Here is an 18,945-nt window from a genome sequence, read left to right as displayed (position 1 = left end):
CACGGAAGAGGTGGGTAGAGTACCCCACACGCCTGCTCCTACAGTCAAGATTCTCTTTCTAAACAAGCCTTTAAATTTCCTGTTTTTGTTTTCTTTTTTTTGGTGCCAATGATTTTATTTTCGGAGCATTCGCCGAGATCACTTCAGGTGTAAAATAAGCTAATTAAACACACGCCACTTACACAGTGATGGATTAGCTGGAGCAGAGGAGACCAGCAGTCAACGCAGGTTGAGTTGCCACTGCTCCTCAGATAACCCTAGCCCATCGGATGCCCGGGCAGGCTGCAGATGTCTATGCTTAGCACCCGTGATTAAGCGACTCGCAGCGCTCTAGGGATTGTCACAGTGCCGGGTCAGGGCTGGCAGCAGGGTTGGACTCCTAGGGCGTAAGATCAGCTCTAGGGTGAGCTCTGTAAATCCATTGCTCTGCTGTCTGGGATGTGCCCCCCAGCTGCGCCCCAACTTTGCCTTGAATGATCTTAAACTTTTTCCATGGAGGGTCAATAAGAAAATAAAACGAAAAGGTAGCTGGACCCCACCTGCAAGCCGAAAGCTGAGATGCTTTCGGGGTGATGCTTGCTCCACTGCCCCCCCTCCGATAGCTAGTGGAAGGTGGGGGGGCGTCTTTGCGCATCCCTTCCTAAGTCAGGCTCTTGCCGGTGCCCTTGCTCCGGGACTAGTCCGAGTGGGCCACGTAGGGGCTGGCAACCCGCGCCCCAGAGCGGAGAGAGTTGGCTAACTAGGAGCTGGGCCTGGGGCGCCACATCCGCTGCGGGGCCACCTGTGAGCCTGCGGCGGAGCAGCACGACGCGCAAGACCGGCCGTGTGGGGGGGACCATCAGCTAGGCGGACGCAGAGCCAGAGACCCGCACTTACCCGCACCGGTGAGCAGGGCTCGCACGCCTGGCCGCTCGGGCCACCTCCTCTGGCCTCCGCCTCCCGCGCCCGGGCCCCGGGCTAGTGCTGGCCGTCGCCTCCACCGGCCGGATCTGGGCTCGCGGGGACAGTGAGCAGCGGCGAGTGCTGGCGCGAGCTGGGCTGGCGGGCGGTGTTGGGCCCCTCCCTCTCGGCGGCGCGGGAGTAGCCGCAGCTCGGCGCCCTCCCGCCCTGCGCGCCTCCTGCGCGGGCCACGCCCGCCGTTGCCGCCTGTCAGATTTCTCTGCAGTGGGGACCAGGTCAGGGTGTGCGGGAAGGCAAGGGCATAAAGGAGAAATCGTACAGGTTCCTGCAGCACCCGATTCCCGAAGCCCGAAAGTGCTGTTAAGTTTGGGGTCGCCTGTAGTGGCCACCTTCTCTCCAATCATCTACAGGGATAAGAATTGATCTCTCTTTACTATGCAAAGGTGGGAAAAGATGGTGTTTAGAAAGGTACAGGCCTCGGGGGCACGCTCTAGGTCAGAGGGAACTGAAGTCTGTTTAACAATGATGAGAAACTGAAGGGTCTAAAGTCTGACAGGCAAACCGTTTGTTACCTTTATGACCCAAGACACTGGGTCACTTTGGTGTCCATGACAAGACTCATGTTTTGCCTCCAGATTTTCAACCCTGTGCTTCTCCCTGCCTTGTTTGCAAAGACCCTTTAACCAGGGGAAGTTGAGTTCAGCTCTCTGGTGAACAAGTCAAGAGTCTGGGCCAATTAATAGGAAGTGGAACAAGCTAGTTGTTGGGGGAAACATTTTTTAACCTGATGGACGAGGAGGACCTAACCTGGGAAACCGTGGAGGTTTTCTGTGCATCGAGGACCCTTTTTGCATGCCGTCTTTCTGTCTCTGCAGCCCGCAGAGGTTCACTCAGACCTCCATGGTTGTCTTGCCAAGTAAAGGGAAACCTAGGGTTTTATTTTGAAAGTCATGGGCTGAACTTAACAAGAAAAAAAAGCTTTACTTTTTGTTCTGGGAAATTTCAAACATTCACAGATGTAAGAAAAGGATCCAACCTTGCAAAATTATTGACTACCTGGCCAGTTGTGCTTTATATCCGCTGGGAACCTTTCCCAGTGTCCTCCCCATGAAGCAAATCTCAGACAACACTCCATTTTATTCTTCCTTAGGAGAAGGAAGGAAGCAGTTAACCAATACTAAGACTGTGTCAAGGAAGACTCCAGAAATGACCCAGATAGGCTCACATTGATCATGGTGAGTCAACTTCAACATCAGGAGATTATTGCAGTTGCTTCAGGCCCATTAACAGAAGTTCATAATGTTTCCAAAACAACCCAACAGATTGGTAACTGCTGATGGCAGAGAGAACCATTTCATATTGCAAAAATACTTTAGAAAGAAGAAAACAATCGTACATCTATTTTACAAAGTTTTATACAAATGAAACCTGAGTATGCCCCATTCAGTTTCCCCTTCCCTTGTTTTCGACTTTATTGACTGAACAATCCCGGTCTTCCTTGGGCAGCAGACACCAGGAAGAGGAAAGTGAGAACAGCCTAAACACATTAGCGGTGTAGTAGTTTCCTCTGACATTCAACCCTTTCGTCTTCATTGGAAATTTAAAATAGGATGTGAAAAGGGTGGTTGAACAACTGCATAGTTTAAGACAGGAAGTTTTTAGGAAAGTGAACCAATTGCTATTCTTAGGGGAAGTGAAATACTCCATCCTGCAGGGAAGCAGCTAAAGGCTTCAAGACCAGACATAAACCACCTAAGATGGGTTCAGGAAGTTCCTGAAACAGATCAAACTTACTGCTCTCCACCAAAGAGTGTGTAAGTGTTAAAGACTCCTGAGAGTCACTCTCAGCCCAACTAAGGGATGACTCACAGATAAGACTAGGTCCAAGCTTAGCTGTCTAGAAAGAGGCCTAGACCAGGACAACCACCAGGAAGAAGCAGATATTAGCCAATAGCTTGGAAGAGGCAGAGATCTGCTAAAGTGCCCTGAAGAAACAAAGACCAGCCAAGTCTCCCAGAAGAAGCGCAGACCAAATGAATGACAAACATCCTTCAAACTGTTCATCTGTCTACAGGTTGTGGAGTACAGTTCAAGTATCTAGCTTTTGTGAACCGTCTCCCATGGTGGTGTGGGATTTTGATGATGTAGCTGTGCCTGAGTTATTTTCAGTTCTGCCATTAACTCCTCATCCATATTTCTGTAAGAGTCACAAATAAACCTCATTGGTTGGTCATCTTGATCTTTAGTGGTTGTGTTGGTTTGAAAGAAAATGGCTCCCAAAGAAACTAGCACCTTTAGGAGGTGTGGTCTTGTTGGAGGAAGTGTGTCACTGTAGGGACAGCCTTGAGGTCTCACTTGCTCAAACTTCATGGAGTGTGATGCTCAGTCTACTTCCTGTTGCTTGCAAATCAGCGTATAACAGCTCCTTTTCCAGCACCATGTCTACCTGCACACTGCCATGCTCTCCACCATGTTGATAATGGATTAAACCTCTCAAACCATAAGCCACCATTTCGATTAAACGTTTTTCTTGTTATAAGAGTTGCCATGGTCATAGTGTCTCTTTACAGCAATAGAAACTCTAAGACAGTGGTGTCTTCGGTCAGCCATTTGGTTCCTATCTGGTGTAAAATTGATGTTTATTCATGTCTTCTGAGAAATAGTGTCACACAGCACTTAAACCTCAAGAGTCAGAAGCAAGTGGATCTCCGTGTTTGAAGCTAGTCAGAAAACTAACAAATATAATTATGGCATATTGATTCCTACCAGGACTTTTATTGGTGTTGTTCAATTCCCTTCACCTTTAGCCTGGAAGGGTCACCAACTCTCCATTTGGCAGAAAAGGGATGGGACTCAGATGAAGACCTGCATCTTCAGGCTGTACTGTCTAGGTTCACACTTGGCTGATTGTGACAGAAACTTAGCTTCCATAGCTTAACCAAACAAGACTTTATTTTTCTCAAAAAGAAACCTGAAAACATACTGTCTAACATTTGTTTGATAGCTCTATGATACTAGCCTTAGAATTCAAAAGTCTATGCTGTCTCAACTTAATGTATAGTTTTTATCTTCAGGGCTACAGAGTTGTTGCCTTGGGGCGGGGTGAGGTTAACATGTCTGAATTCCAGACAAGAATAAGAAATAATGAAAGGTTAAAAAAATGAAACTTCCTTGTTGAACCTTCCCTTTTTGTTTATAGAAGGATGCTGTCATAACACATCTCCATGTGAATGGCCACCACTTGGTCATGGTTACACTTAGCTGTAAGGGAGTATGAAATGTTTCTTAACTGGGTTCATATTCAAGTTTTAAAGAAGTGGAGCTTTGTTTGAAACAGACAAGAAAAAAAATGGATGTTGAATGAGCAGCTAACGGTATTTGACAGCTTCAGAGTATCTTAATTTGGCAGCTGCACAAGAACTTGACAGTGAGCTGCCGTGACAACTGAGAAGGCTGGAAGTACATTACTGTAGCGATGGAGAGCCTTCGCTGCTCTATGCCATGTTCCCTGGAGCCAGAACCAGAGGGCAGCTATATCCACCCACTTGTTGATCATCGAGAAAGGGTCATTCCTGAGAAAACCTGAGCTGTCCAAACAGAAGCTTGATCAACTCCTTTGTCGAGAGTCAGTAATAAACTTCCTTAGATAATCATTTAAAAGTCACCTTTAAAAATTATAAATGTACACTACGTACATGTAAGCATGACTTGACATCATGTTCGCCTTTCTATTAACTAGCACGTTGCTTGAATATAGAGTTAGTGGGAATGGTTAGTAATTACCCGTTGAGAGTAGTTGGCTCTCTTAGTAATTCTATAGACAGCCTTTCAAAAGCTAATATAAAACTTTCAAAAATCATGGGCCACACTTGAATTAATAAAGCTAAAACAGAATTCTCAGGTGTCACTCTGACTCTAATTCCACCACTAGAAATTTGTTACTTTGGCTACTTATTTTCACAATTTCAGTATTACTTTCTTTAGTGTAATATCTTTCTTAATTTTTTGAGAACTTTCTAAAATGTATTTTGACCATAATTGTCCCCCACACCTCCCTTTGACTTCTCCCTGATCCACCTCACCATTCTTTCCCAACTTTATGTTCCATCAGGTTCAATTTTTGCTGGTCATGTACACATGATTATGGGGCATCCACTGGAGTATGGACATCACAGTAGAGGCCACACCCTTTAAGAAAACTGTCTCTTCTTTCCCCAGAAGTCATCAATTATCAATAGCTTCCCAGTACAGGATTAACAAATCCCACTTTCTTCTATGCTAGAATATGGAGTGACTAAATCTTATATAGATCTTGTGAAAGCAACCACAGAGGCTGTGCATTCATGAGTTCAGTGGTTACATCATGTCCCCCAAAGACACTGTCTGCTCTGGGTCTGAGATTCTGTCTGCTTCACCTTCCTTACTGGCCTCTGAGGCGTGGAGAAGGGTGTTATATAGACGTTCTATCTGTGGCTGAACACTGACACTTATTCTCTCCATTTTGAGCAGTTGTGAGTGTCTATGTTAACCACTGCCCAGCACACAACACAAAGAAAGTTCTCTGTCGAGGTCTGAGAGCTGCATTAATCTATGAGTAAAGACAGGCAAACTTAGAAGGCAGTTTGATACTGAGTTTATTTTAGCAGAATATTAGTGGTAGAGTTTAACCACTAAGAACCCTGGGGTTCTTGTCCACACTTATAGTACCAGGCAGGTGTTTCCTCTTGTGGAGGCCTTAAATCTAGTCATAAAACAGTTGGCTACTTCCATGACATTTGTGCCACCATTGCACACATGGGCATATCTTGTCACAGAGATCATTATTGTTGTTCAAAGTGTTCACAGCTGGGTAAGACTGTTGAAAATGTTTTCTCCCTGGCAGCTTGCATAGTACCTTCCAGAACTATGAGAGCTATCCATCAGTGTGGAAGCTTCCTGGTTACTACCAATTTGATTTCTCCAAGTTCTATGATAAAAGTGCATGGTGTCTTGAGCGATAGGGTCTTATCACAAAATTTCAGTGAGCAATCAAGAACAATGGCAATATCTTTTATTGCATTAGTGGTCACCCTAACATTTCTTACACATAACTGGAGGGGAGATATTGAACAGCTGGCACTGTACTTTTTCTTTGGCGGGATTTGTTTTAGAAATAACTATCTCTAGTGTCATAGAAGTTGTTAGCAATCTTTAAAACTACTTTTAATAATTAAAAGACAAAGCAAATCAGAAAAACAAAGATTAAAAAACTGTAGGAAATCATTATAAAGTGAAAGTGAACAGCACAGAGTCAGTTTAACTGTCTTTTTCCTCATTCTCCCCACATGCCCTTGCATTCTGTCCCCCTTTTATTACACTGTTTAGCTTCCATGCTCTCAATAGCTGTGGAGGATGCAGTGTTCATAGCATTAGCCGTTCCCAGGCTTCCCTCGGGCTGAATATGAAAACCTCTTGTTAAGAGCTTGTAGAACCCAGATACAGCCCTGACATTCCCCTCTTTAGGAGCCCGTGAAGTCAAGACTCGGGCTGTGCATTTCAGCCTGTACAACATGGTGAGTGTCTATGAGGTGAAGAAACAGAAGCGTCAAGCATTATTTAAAGCTGATCGGGGAGGAGTCACTTGTGCTGTGGTAACAGGAGACTCAGAGATCACAGTGGCCTAAAACAACTTGACCCTGGCGAATTTTGCTGTGATCCCCTTGTTCTGGGTTGCAAGTTGGTTCCTAAGTGGGCACACTTCCGCTTATGGTCATGGAAAACATGGACTGGCTTTCAAGGCTTCAGCTTGGAAGCCCCACATCATGGCTGCTCACCATCCATTGGCCAACCACATGGCCAATCTATGTTCAAGAGCACAAAGGAACAATTATTCTATGTGCCCAGCACTTGTGACTGCCATGTTGGGCAACAGATGTGAGAATGAAAGAATAATGTCTTAAGCACTGACTGGATTTTTCACTGGAAGACAGCTTTTATTTATTTTTCCACTTGACTGAATTTTTTATCAGTTATTACAATTCTTGTTTTACAGATGAAGAAACCAGTATCCTGTAGGTTAAAATAGCTTGCTCAACATCAAACAGATCACACTTGAAGCCAGCATTGTCTTCCAAGTCTGAGTTCTTAGCAGTGTTGCTAAGGGAATATGACAGTGATGTGAGATTACCCTCTGTATACTGTGAATACCATTGGTTAATAAAGAAACTGGCTTGGTCTGATAGGGTAGAACAGAGCTAGGTGGGGAAAACTAATCGGAATGCTGGGAGAAAGAAGGACGAAGTCAGCCTTGGAGCTTCCACCAGAGATAGACATACTGAAACCTTGCTGGTAGGCCACAAGCCTCGTGGTAAAATTTAAAATAATAGAGATGTGTTAATTCTAGATGTAAGTGCTAGATAGAAATATGCTTAAGTAATTGGACAAGCAGTGATTTAGTTAATACAGTTTCTGTGTGGTTATTTTGGGTCTGAGCTGCCCAGTGGCCAGAACAGCCAAGCGGCCTTCCTACAACATGACAGGGTTAGTGCATTTTGCTATTGAGATGACAGGCTTAGGCAGGTCTGATGCATTTCTGCTACCACTAGTTGGTCCATAGTCGATAGTCTGCTTCGTAATAGAACATATTTTGCTTATTTAAAAACCATAGTGTAAATATTAAAGTGGAATCCTGACACTCTGTAAAGGCGTTCTTCTTAGGTGCCTAACCTGGCTGACTTTGCTTTTCTTTGCTTTTGGCAGTGCGTTTTTGTTTGTTTTGTTCATCTGTGGCCTTTCTCTTCCAGTTCAATAAAAGTCCCAACAGCAAAAGTGTCTGGGGGGCTGAGGGGCAAGTTTAGGATTCTCTTCCTTTTACAGAGGGATCCTCAGCATCACTTACACCCCACATCCCAACGATGGCTTTCTCCTTCTGCTTAGCTGTTAAATGAGGAGAAATGATGAATGGCTAGTATTTTTACAAAAGGAACAAGATTTTTTTTCCTGCTTTTGAAATGCTCAGGAGGTTAAAAGTCAGCTTCTCTTTGCAAGCCCAGCTTAGCCTCCTGGCTTGTGAACACCAGTCCTGGGCACAGTGCTGAGGCAGGCCCGGAGGAGGGCAGTCAGGTCTATTGATTTCAGCAGTAACTTGGAGTCTGAAGTCTTGGCTGTCTTCCTGGCTCCTGTAGGGACTTCTTGAGTGACCTCTAGGACTCCTTGTCTCTCAGAGCCACATTGGCAGGGAACTTCAGTCAACACTGGTGAGGGAGACTGCAGGAGGATGCCTGGAGTCGGAACAGCCCGCTTAAAGAAGATGCCTCTGCTGCCTTCATTCCCATGTACCATCTGTGCTTCAGAATTTGAACATAAAGTGAAAGGCACGGTCCTAAAAGGGAGTCACATGCCTTAGTCTCAAACAAGACAAGCCATCGAGAGTGCACCACTGCCTTTGACTCTTGATTGCTGAACTAAAATATCTGTGTTGTTCCAGTCGTAGCATTGGCATGAATAACTTTAATCATTTTCCCAGGTTGGGTGTCAGGCTCTATTGTTGGAGTAAATACTTGTCCATGTGTGGTGGAGCTTGTGAGCCTTTCCACGGTAGTCCTGTTCACAGGCCTCTGCCCCAACTCTGGGGTCAGTTAGAGAGATTTGGCTGAGTTAGCTCACCCTCTCCTCAGTCACTTCCTTGGCAATAACTGACAGCTCCTCTTTCACCTGTTGCTCCTTTGTTTATTCGTCAGTTGACTGGGAACCAAGGTGAGAAGACAGGCGACATTCAGGAATCCAGCTAGCACTCCAGATTTGAGTGTAAGGACTTCACTGAGAAACTGCTGCTTCTTCCCCATAACTCCTGCTTCCCAGACTCACTGTCGTGTGTACCATATTCCTTTGTTTATTGGAATGCAGCCCAGTGTGTCTTCTAAGGGAAATAGGAAGAAAAATGTTGTCTCCACAAGCCTAGCATGTCTAACAATGAATTTCTAGCTCAGAATGATCCTTTCTTGGAAATGCTAAGTTCTTTCTTTGGGAAACAGGGTCTTGCTACACGGTCCAGGCTGACCTTGAACTTGTGTCTAGCATCCTGTATGTTGGAATGTTTGTACACATGCTGCTGGAATGAGAACCCTGGTTTTTAAAGGGTTTTTTTTCTGCTGTTGAATGTCTTATTGTTGCTGTAGAGAAAACTGGTGCTATTTGGATTCCTGGGGATTTTGATGGGATCTGTTTTATCTTTGGTATGATCTTTAAATTTTTGAATTCATGGTGCTCTAAAATTTCTGATACTGAGTCTTGGAGTAAGTCAGGTAGGTTTATTTTAAAATTATTTCATTTATTTTTATTGTAACTATATTTTTCATGCAATATATTCTGATGATGATGCTCCTTCCCCAACTCTTCCCAAATCCTCCCTTATGCTCCACCCACCTAAATTCACATCCTTCATTGCTCTCATTAGAAAATAATAGGCATTTAAAGAAAAAAATAATAAAATAAGATAAAAAACAAGAAAACCTGAATAGGACCAAACAAAAAAGTTAACAGAAAGCAACAACAACAACAAAAGCACAAGAAACTCCTATAGACACAGAGACATACACATTGGCACCCAGAAATCCCCTAAAAACACATCAGAAAGCAGAATATAAAAGCAAAAGACCCGTAGAGTTAGAATAAAAAGCATTTAAAAGATACTCAGAAAAGGCATTATGAAACCAACAAAAGAATAAAAAAACCCACAAGATATTATAACCACTGCTGGATATGGGGCCTGACCTTAAGAGTGGTTTGTAGCTGGGCAGTGGTGGTGCTCACCTCTAATCCCAGCACTTGGGAGGCAGAGGCAGGTGAATCTCTGTGAGTTCAAAGCCAGCCTGGTCTAGCTAGTAAAAAAAAAAAAAGATGGTTTGTATCTCCATTCAGAATTCATTGGAGAAAAGTGATGTTACATTTGCAAGTGCTTATCAATTGGAGATAGCCTCTGGGTCAGGGATGGGGGACTTGGGTCCACCTTCACTCTCAGCACTGGGACCACATCTAAGCAGACCTGTGCAGACGCTGTGCTTGCTGCCACAGTTTCTGGGAGTTCATGGTGTCAGTCCTGCTGTGTTTAGAAGACCTTCTCTGGCTCTTAGTATCTTTCTGCCTTCTCATCTTCAGGCTTCCCTGAGCCCTAAGGGGAAGGGTTTGATGGAGACACCCTTTTAGAACCAAAGGTTCCAAGATCTCTCACTCTCTGCACTGCGTGTCTCCGTACTTACTTCCTTTTACTGCAGGAGGAAGCTTCTCTGATGATGGCTGAACAAGACATTCAAATATCTATGAGTGCAGCAGAATGTTATTAGGAGTCATTTTTGTTGCTACATTCCTTCAGCAGAACAGGTTTTCTCCCAGGTCCCTGGCCTAGTGTCTTGGGCATGGGTTTTGCCTATGGAGTAGACCTTAAGTCCAATCAGATATTGGTTGGTTAGTTCTACAAACTGTGTGTCGCTATTTCTCTAGCACATCTTTCAGGCAGGTCACTGTAGTAGATAGAAGGGTTTGTAGCTGGATTGGTGTTTACCTTTCTCCTTTGGTAGTAGGCAGTGTACCTTCCAGTACCTGCAACACTAGCCAGCAGGGGTGAAGGCTCTAGGAAGGCACCAGCTAAACTTCTCCATGCTCAATGAGCTATATAGGTGTTGTCTTTATCAATAGGGCCTTACTGTCAGTTTATAAAAAGCAACCCATCACCTTAGCAATAGCCTGGGTTTGAAGGCTCCCTTGGGACCCATTTGGCCAACAACTCAATTAGATGTAACCCATTCCTAGAACTGGAAGCTTCATTTGGTGAAAAGAGATGCCCAACTGAGGTTCAATCTACCTTATTATTTTGTGACTCCACTTAAATCACTTTTATATAAGCATATGATTTTTAAATGCTTCTACTGTACTAGGTTTCTATATAATCCCTCAAATGGCCCTTAGTTTTATCTGTCCCTCCCTGAATTCCCTTCCTCACCCTCCTCTTCCCTTTCCCACCCTGTTTGGTTCTCCCATTACCCCATCCATCCACAATCATCTATTCTACTTCTTCTTCTTAGAGAAATCCACCTCTTCCCCCTAGTCCCTTACTTTATATCTGACCTGTAGTTCTATGGATTGTAGCCTGCTTATCAATGACCTAATAGCTAACACCCACATATAAATAAATACATACCATATTTTTCTTTATGGGTCTGGGTTGCCTCAATAAGGATAATTTTTTTTCTAACTCTGTTCATTTACCTGTAAATTTCATGCTTTCTCTCTCTCTCTCTCTCTCTCTCTCTCTCTCTCTCTCTCTCTCTCTCTCTCTCTCTGTCTTTCTCTCTTTCTTAGCACCTGAGTAACTGTCCAGCGTGTAAATGTACCACATTTTCCTTATTCATTCAACTGTTGACAGAGATTCAATTTCTGGAACTTATGAATAGAGCAGCAAGGAACATGATTGAGTGTTTCTGCGGTAGGATGTAAAACCTTTGGGTCTAATGTAGTTAGATCTTGAGGTAGATATATTCCCAGCCTCTGTAATAACCACCACACTGATTTCCACAGTGGCTGTACAAGTTTGCAGTCCCACTAGCAATGGTTGACTCCTCCCTTAACTCCATCTCCTCGCCAGCAGGAGCTGTCGTTTGTTTTATCGATCTTGGCCATTCTGGCTGCTGTAAGACAAAAAGTCTCAAAGTAGTTTTGATTTGCATTTTCCTGATGACTAAAGGATGTTGAATATTTCTTACTTATTTATGTATTTATTATTTGTTTGTTAATTTTACATTCCCTCCCTCCTCTCCTCTCAGTTCCTCCCCATCTCCCTCTGTGACCAATTCCCAGTCCTCTCCTCTGTTTCTGTTCAGGAAAGGGCAGGTCTCCCAAAGATATCAGCAAAACATGGCATAGCAAGGTGCAGTAAGATTAGGAACTTTCCATGTATTAAGGCTGGGCAAGGCAACTCAGTATGAGGAGTAGGGTCCCAAAGGTCAGTGAAAGAGTCAGAGACAGCCCTGCTCCCACTATTAGGAATTCCACAAGGAGACCAAGCTACACAACTGTAACAAATAAGCAGAGTGCCTAGGTCAGTCCCATACAGACTCCCTGGTTGTTGATTCCGTCTCTGTGAGCCCCTATGAACCTAGGTTAGTTGGTTCTGTGCGTTTTCTTGTGGAGTCCTTGATCCCTCCTGCTCCTACTTTCCTTTCTCTCCCTTTTCTGCAGGATTTCCCGAGCTCCACCTGATGTTTGACTGTGGGTACCATTTGTTTTCATCAGTGACCGGATGAAGCCTCTCTAATGGTAACTGGAGTAGGCACCAATCTATGGGTGTAGCACAATATCATTAGGTATCATTATATTGCCATTTTTCTTCTGGTCATGTTTGATTCTGTCCTATGTCTGCAGGTCATCCAGTTTGTGTATCCAGGTGTTCCAGGCAATGTGGTGGGCTTACTCTTCCTTACTGTGCCATAGGGTAGACCAATCACTGACTGGCCATTTCCTCAATCTCTAGGTCACCTTTATCCCAGTACATCCCATAGGCAGGACAGACTTGAGGACGAAAGTTAAGTGGTTGGGTTGTTTTCCAACTTCCTCCACTTGAAGTCTTGCCTGGTCACGGGAGATGGCCAGCTCTGGCTACTTATCAGTTATTACTAGGAGTCTTAATGGTGGTGGGTGTCAACCTTGTAGATTCCTAGGAGATTTCCTTGTGCCAGGTTTTTACCCTGATCCCCAAATGCCCTTCCTTTCCAGTAGTTTCTCTCAGTAATCTTCCACTCTGTCCTTCTCAAGCTGATAGTTTATGTTCCCATCCCTACCCTAGCGTAGTGCACTCACAAAGTCTCTTCTCTTTCCTTCCCAGGGAGACTCGGTAGTCCCCCACTTGAATCCTTCTTGTTACCTACTCTCTCCAGGTCTGTGGATTGCAACATAGTTATCCTCTATTTTACAGCAGATGCCCACTTACCAGTGAGTACATACCATGTTTGTCTTTCTCCATCTGGGTTACTTTATTCTGGGTGATTTTTTTTTCTAGTCTTATTTGCCTTCAAACAAAGTATCATTATTCACAGATGATTTTTGTGCTGGGTGATAAGTATGAATCTATTTGCAATCTTCTGTATCCAGCAATTCAGTTTTTGTTGAAGATGCTGTCTTTTTTTCTGGCTTCTTTAGCAAAAATCAGGTGTCCAGAGGTATGAATTTATATCTGAATCTTCAATTAAATTCCGTTGTCACTTGTCTGTTTTTATGCAGATACAATTCAGTCTTTTTTTTTCTATAGCTGTGTAGTACAATGTGAAGTTGGGGATGATGATACTTTCAGAAGTTTTTTTAAAATTATTATTTAGGATATTTTCTTTAGTTCTTCTGGTTTTTTTTTGTTTCCATATGAAGCTAAAATTGTCCCTTCAAATTCTTGAAGAATTGTGCTGGAATTTTGATGAAGATTGCACTGAATCTGTAGAATGTTTTTGATAAGGTGGCCATCTTTACTGTATTAATCCTACTGACCCACGATATTTCCATCTTTTGATGTCTTCTTCAATTTCTTCAGTATGTTAAAGGTATATTTTTTATGCAAGTCTTTTGCTTGCTTGGTTAAAGTTACCCTAAGAGATTTTATGTTTTTTGATATTGTAAAAGGTCTTGTTTCTCTGATTTCTTTCTCAGTCTGTCTTTTGTACATAGAAAGGCTACAGGTTTTTGTGTATTAATTTTGTATCTTGCTATTTTGCTGAAAGGTTTTTTTAATCAAATCTAGGAGTTTCCTTATGTAATTTTTCGGGTCACTTATGAATATTATCATATCATCTGTAAATAAGGATACTTTGATGTCTTTCATTTTTATTTGTGTTTTTTTGATTTCCTTCAGTTGTCTTATTGCTTCCAGCTAAGACTTCAAGTACTAAATTGCATAGATATGGAGAGAGTGGACAAATTTGTCTTGTTCCTGATTTTAGTGAAATGCTTTGAGTTTCTCTACATTTAGGCTTATGTAGGGTGTGGGGGCCTGCTGTAAATCTCCTTTATTGTGTTTAGGTCTGCACCTTGCTTCCCTAGTCCCTCTAGGACTTTATCGTGAAAGCGTGTTGGATTTTATCAAAGGCCTTTTCCATCTAATGAGATGACCATGGCGTTTTGTCTTTTGGTCTGCTTATACAGTAGGTTGCATTTATCATTTTATGTATGTTGAACAATCCCTGTATCTCTGAGATGACGCCTATCATTGTGATGGATGATCTTTTTGATGTGTTCTTGTACTTGCTTTGCAAATATTTTATTGAGAATTTTTGCATTTGTGTTCATATGGGAAATTGGTCTATAATTATCTTTCTTTGTCATTTATCAGGGTAACTCTGGCCTCCTAAGTGCAAATTGGGCAACATTCCTGCTGTTTCTATTTTGTGGAATAATTTGAGGAGTACTGGGATTAATTCTTTGACAGTATGGTAGGATTTAGGATTTTGTGCTAAAACCATCTGGCCCTGGGCCTTTTTTTGAAATCAGGAAGATTTTATTTACTGCTTCTATCTCACTAAGAGTTACAGGTTTATTTAAATTATTAATCTAATCTAATCTACTAGGAACTCTAGTAGGTGATATAGATGAAGAAAATTACCCATTTCTGTTAGATTTTCCAATTTGGTGGAATACAGGTTTTCACTTGCTTAGTTAAAGCTACCCCCAAAAATTTTGTGGGTTTTTTTAAAGACTATTTTGAAAGGTATTGTTTCCCTGAATTCTTTCTCATTCTTTTCTTTATACATAGGCAGGCTACTGAGTTTGTGTATTAATTTTGTTGGCGTTTTCCTTCTAACACCTCTGTAGGGCTGACTTTGTAGGCAGATACTGTTTAAATTTGGTTTTATCATGGAATGTCATTCTTTCTCCTTCTTTGTGGGTATAGAAGTCTGCACTGGCATCTATGGTTTCTTAAAGTTTGTATAACATCTGTCTAGGCCCTTCTTGCTTTTAGAAGCTCCACTGAAAACTCAGGTTTTATTCTGATAGGCCTCACTTTATGTGTTAGTTGGTTCTTTTCCCTTGTAGTTTTTAGGATTCCTTCTTTGTTCCTTACATTTAGTGTTTGATTATTATATATCATGGGGGAATTTCTTTTCTGGTCCATCTATTTGGAGTTCTATATTCTTTTTGTACCTTGATCATGATCCTCTTCTTTAAGTTAGGGAAATTTTCTTCTATAATTTTGTTGAAATACTTTTTGTGTCTTTGACCTGGGTTGTTTCTTCTTTCTCTATTCTTATTATTCTTGGGTTTGGTCTTCTTATCGTGTTTCAGATTTCCTGGGTGTTTAGTGCTGGGATTTTATTTTATTTTTTTTAGATATAACATTTTCTTTGGCCAAGGTATTCATTTCTACTATCTTGTCTTCAATGCTTGAGATTCTGTCTTCTATCTCTTTATTCTGTTGGTGAGGCTTGCCTCTGGCGTTCCCGTTCATGTTCTTTGGGGTTTTCTTTGTTGATTTAATTTCCACTTCATTGTATTCCATTGTTTGTGTTTTCATAAATATCACAATGAATTTATTCATATCTTCTTTAAGGTCTTTGATCGCATTCATAATAGTTGTTTTGAAGCTGTTGTCTTGTGTTTCAACTGTATTGCATTTCTTGATGTGAGGAATTCAAAGACATGATCACTCATTTGACCCCAAATCAAACTTTTAGCCCCATCCCGAGACCATCAGTTTTCTGTTGTAACTACAATAGATGCTGCAAAGCTTGTGTCTTGTAGCAACATTAATTTGTTAACAGAATTGCAGTCAGAATGCCAGACATGAGCTTCTTCTCTCCTTGAAGGACCATCTTGCCGATGTAGTTGGCTACTGAGTTCATATTACTTTTTCACTTATTTATTTTTTCAGTGCTGGGCATTGAACCCAGGGCCTCACATGTACTAAGCAAGCGTTCTACCAAGCAGCCGCTCTTCTAGCAAGACTCTCTTTCTTTTTAAAAGGTTTATTTCTTCGTGTATTTTTTTTATGAATATGAGAACTCTGTCTTCAGGAACACTGAAAGAAAGAATCAGAACCCATTACAGATTGTTGTGAGCCCCCATGTGGTTGCCCGAAATTGTACTTAGGACCTCTGGATGAGCTCTCAAGTGCTCTTCACCACTGAGACGGCCTCATATTTTTGTTAATTCTATCTGAATTTAAAATTTCCTATATACCTCATTTATATTTGTTTGAAATGTTTTAAGTCTGCCTTCTCATTTGAAATTGTTTATCTGTTTTTAATGTTTCCTCATGTTCTTTCTTGTGTCATTTACATAATGTGATCACATTTGTATTTGTAGATTTGTCAACTGCAGACAAAAGTGTTGACTGATTGCTGGAAACACATATGCAGCCACAAATTTAAACTTACACATACTTTCCCCACAGCATAGATCAAAGGAATCCTATAAGGCATTTGTAGCCCTAGTGCTATGCGAAGTTGCCTGCTCCTTTTAATCTCTTTGAAGCATGACTTACCCATTCCTACTTTTTAAAAATTTAATTATCTAAATTTCATTTTCAAGTTGTTTTGGCAAGGTGAGTCTGTGGCTAAAAATATTTTTTCTTATATTTTGTTTTAATTTTTTTTTTCCTTTTTGAGGCAGGATTTCACTGTGTAGCCCAGGCTGGCCTTGAACTTCCTATCTTCCTGCCTCAGCCTCTCAGGTGCTAGGATTACAGGCATGTACTACCAAGTCTAGTTGTAAACTTTCGTCTTGATAAGACTTTTTGATTCCATTATAAGTAACCTTAAGTGTATGAAATCACTTATAACATGCTCACCACAACTAACTATGGATACTGTCTCGTGGTCTTTCTGTCAGCTAGTGTTGCTGGTATAGAGAAACATATGTATCTTTTTTTTTCACATGACAAGTCTCACTAAATATCTATAACTAGTACCCTTGCCCCTGTCTGCCCACCACCCTGAACAATTTGCTGAATCTTCACTTCTGTCTAAAATCACGTTTCCCCCTGTTTTTGCTTTTGTCACCTTCAGGAACAGCTACCACCATATACAGGTTGTCAATGTGTCTGCTGTGTCTGTTGTCTCCTCCTCCGTGGGCCTCTTCTTAAATTCCATGGTTTCATTTTTCTCGTGGGACTTTTCGAAGAAATCCGTGTTTGTCTGAATATAATCTGTCCTTTCTAAAACTCATGTTGAAACTTAATCCCTTTAATGACACACGAAAAGCCGAGACCAGATGGAACCTTTAAGAGGTCTTACGGTTCTGCTCTTGTGAGACTGATGGACAGATGGGCTAATGGGTTCTATAAAAATGAGTGTGCTATGAAAACCTCTTGGACCAGGTCTCCCTTGCAGTCCTTGTGTCTTCGTGTGATGTCTTGTATGGCCATCTGGGGTCTCGCACAACAAGAGAGCTATTGTCAGATCCGGCATCTCAACCTTGAGCCGGAATGGTAAGCCCGAACAAGCCTGTTTTGTGTGATCGATCTCTTCTGTGCTATTGTGTAATTAGCGATAGCAAACAGACTAGGGCTGTATACTGTACCACTTCGTCTTTTAAAACTTTTTGTTTGGCTTTTATTGTCTTTCTATTTTCAATATGGATTTTGTCTCCATGGGTTTTTACCGTAGTTGATTCCTTTCTCAGCTCTTCTGTCTCTTGTTTCTATATCATGTTATTATTTCTCTATTCATTTTTGTTTAACTTTCAGTTTCTTACACTTAGACAAGGTCACCATAGTGTTTTTTTTCCCTTGAGGTAAATATTTTCCTGATATTGTCTTCCTCTTTTTCTTTGTATTTTATTTACTTGGTGTGTGTGTGGGCGCATGTGTGTGTACATGTGTGTGCACGTCATGCCAAGGTACATGTGAGGAGGTCAGAGGACATCTCCAGATAGTTGTTTCTCTCTTTCCTTTCTACTGTTTGTGTCCTGGGGATCAAAGTTGGTCATCCAGCTCGACGGCAGGTGCCTTTATCAGCTAAGCCGTCTCACTGGCCTTCTGGTTTTTGGATTTTGTCATTTATTTTCTGTATATTGTTCATCCCTTTTTACTTTGGGCTTTTCTTTTTCTATCCCTCCTATGTTTTGTCACATATAAATTTTTAGGCTATATGTGGTATCCTTTAAATTTTACTCATCCTGCACACTAGTAAATTTTCTACCATCCTGAATTTGGTTCATGAAAAGTATGGGAGGAATGAGAAATGAGAACAGGGAAGTCATTTGGAATATATATCTGAAAGTTCAAAGCCAGAGGATAGACCCTTTGCTTGAGTCTGATCTCAGCCTAGACCTCAGTCTTTTCATCCCTTCGGTGTGTGAGGATCTGATCCAGGTGAGCTCCTAGTTCAGTTTCCCGTCAGACCTCACAGTGGCAGCCAGCAGAGTACCGGCGTCTTAAAATACATCTGCTTGATTCTCTCCCTTCCCTCTTCTTTATCTCACCTCAGCTTTCTTCTTAACGTCCTGTTTGGGTTTCCTTGGGCTTCCATTAAAGACTATTACCAAAAACCTAGCGCCTAAGCCAATAGAAATGTATTCTCACACAGTTCTGGAGGTGAGAAGTCTGAAACCATAGTATTGACATGATCCTGGCTCCAGGGGAAGATTTGCTTGATTGCCTTTTCCTGGTCCTGGCAGCTTCTATCAATCCTTGTCATTCTTACAGCTGAATCCCGCCAGCCCTGCCTCCTTTCTCTTGCTCTTCTCTGTGTGTCTCTCTATTGCCATGCCTTCTTTCAGATATCAGTCATTAGATTAGGGTCTGTTCTAAGTATAGAATAACCTTTAATTTTATTTGCAAAAACATTATTATTTTTTAAAAAAAGAATTATACTCTGAGGTATCAGGGGACACGGATCTAAAATGATGGAGTATTATTCAACTCATTGCATGTGGAATTTCTGGCCAGGGTTTAAAAAAATAAGCTCGCTCACATTCTGATTGTTTCAACACTGATCATGTGTAAGAAGCAAACTGAGGTAGCAGGGTGTGTCCTCTTCTCTCTGTTAGCCACGGAGGTCCCAAGGTATCTCCTATCCCAACTCTTAGCCACTG

The 18,945-nt window shown here is 41.9% G+C and overlaps 1 protein-coding gene across 11 annotated transcripts in view; it reads right to left on the bottom strand.

The window, feature by feature from the left end:
• Nucleotides 1-1,050, bottom strand: part of Slc24a2 (solute carrier family 24 member 2) — a 243,885-nt gene extending 242,835 nt beyond the window's left edge. For 3 of the 11 annotated variants that reach the window (XR_015737574.1, XM_087904872.1, XM_087904871.1), the window contains exon 1: nucleotides 877-1,050. The gene's annotated coding sequence lies outside the window, so the exon portion shown is untranslated. The remainder of the gene's footprint in view (nucleotides 1-876) is intronic. The other 8 variants (XM_087904865.1, XM_087904868.1, XM_087904866.1 and 5 more) reach the window with 4 other exon arrangements.
• Nucleotides 1,051-18,945: the final 17,895 nt, after the last annotated feature.

This window comes from Myodes glareolus, chromosome 3, assembly GCF_982192425.1.
Source record: "Myodes glareolus chromosome 3, mMyoGla1.1, whole genome shotgun sequence".
Classification (NCBI taxonomy): domain Eukaryota; kingdom Metazoa; phylum Chordata; class Mammalia; order Rodentia; family Cricetidae; genus Myodes; species Myodes glareolus.
The sequence above is the reverse complement of the archived record's forward strand: the minus strand, read 5'-3'. Positions and strand labels throughout refer to the sequence as shown.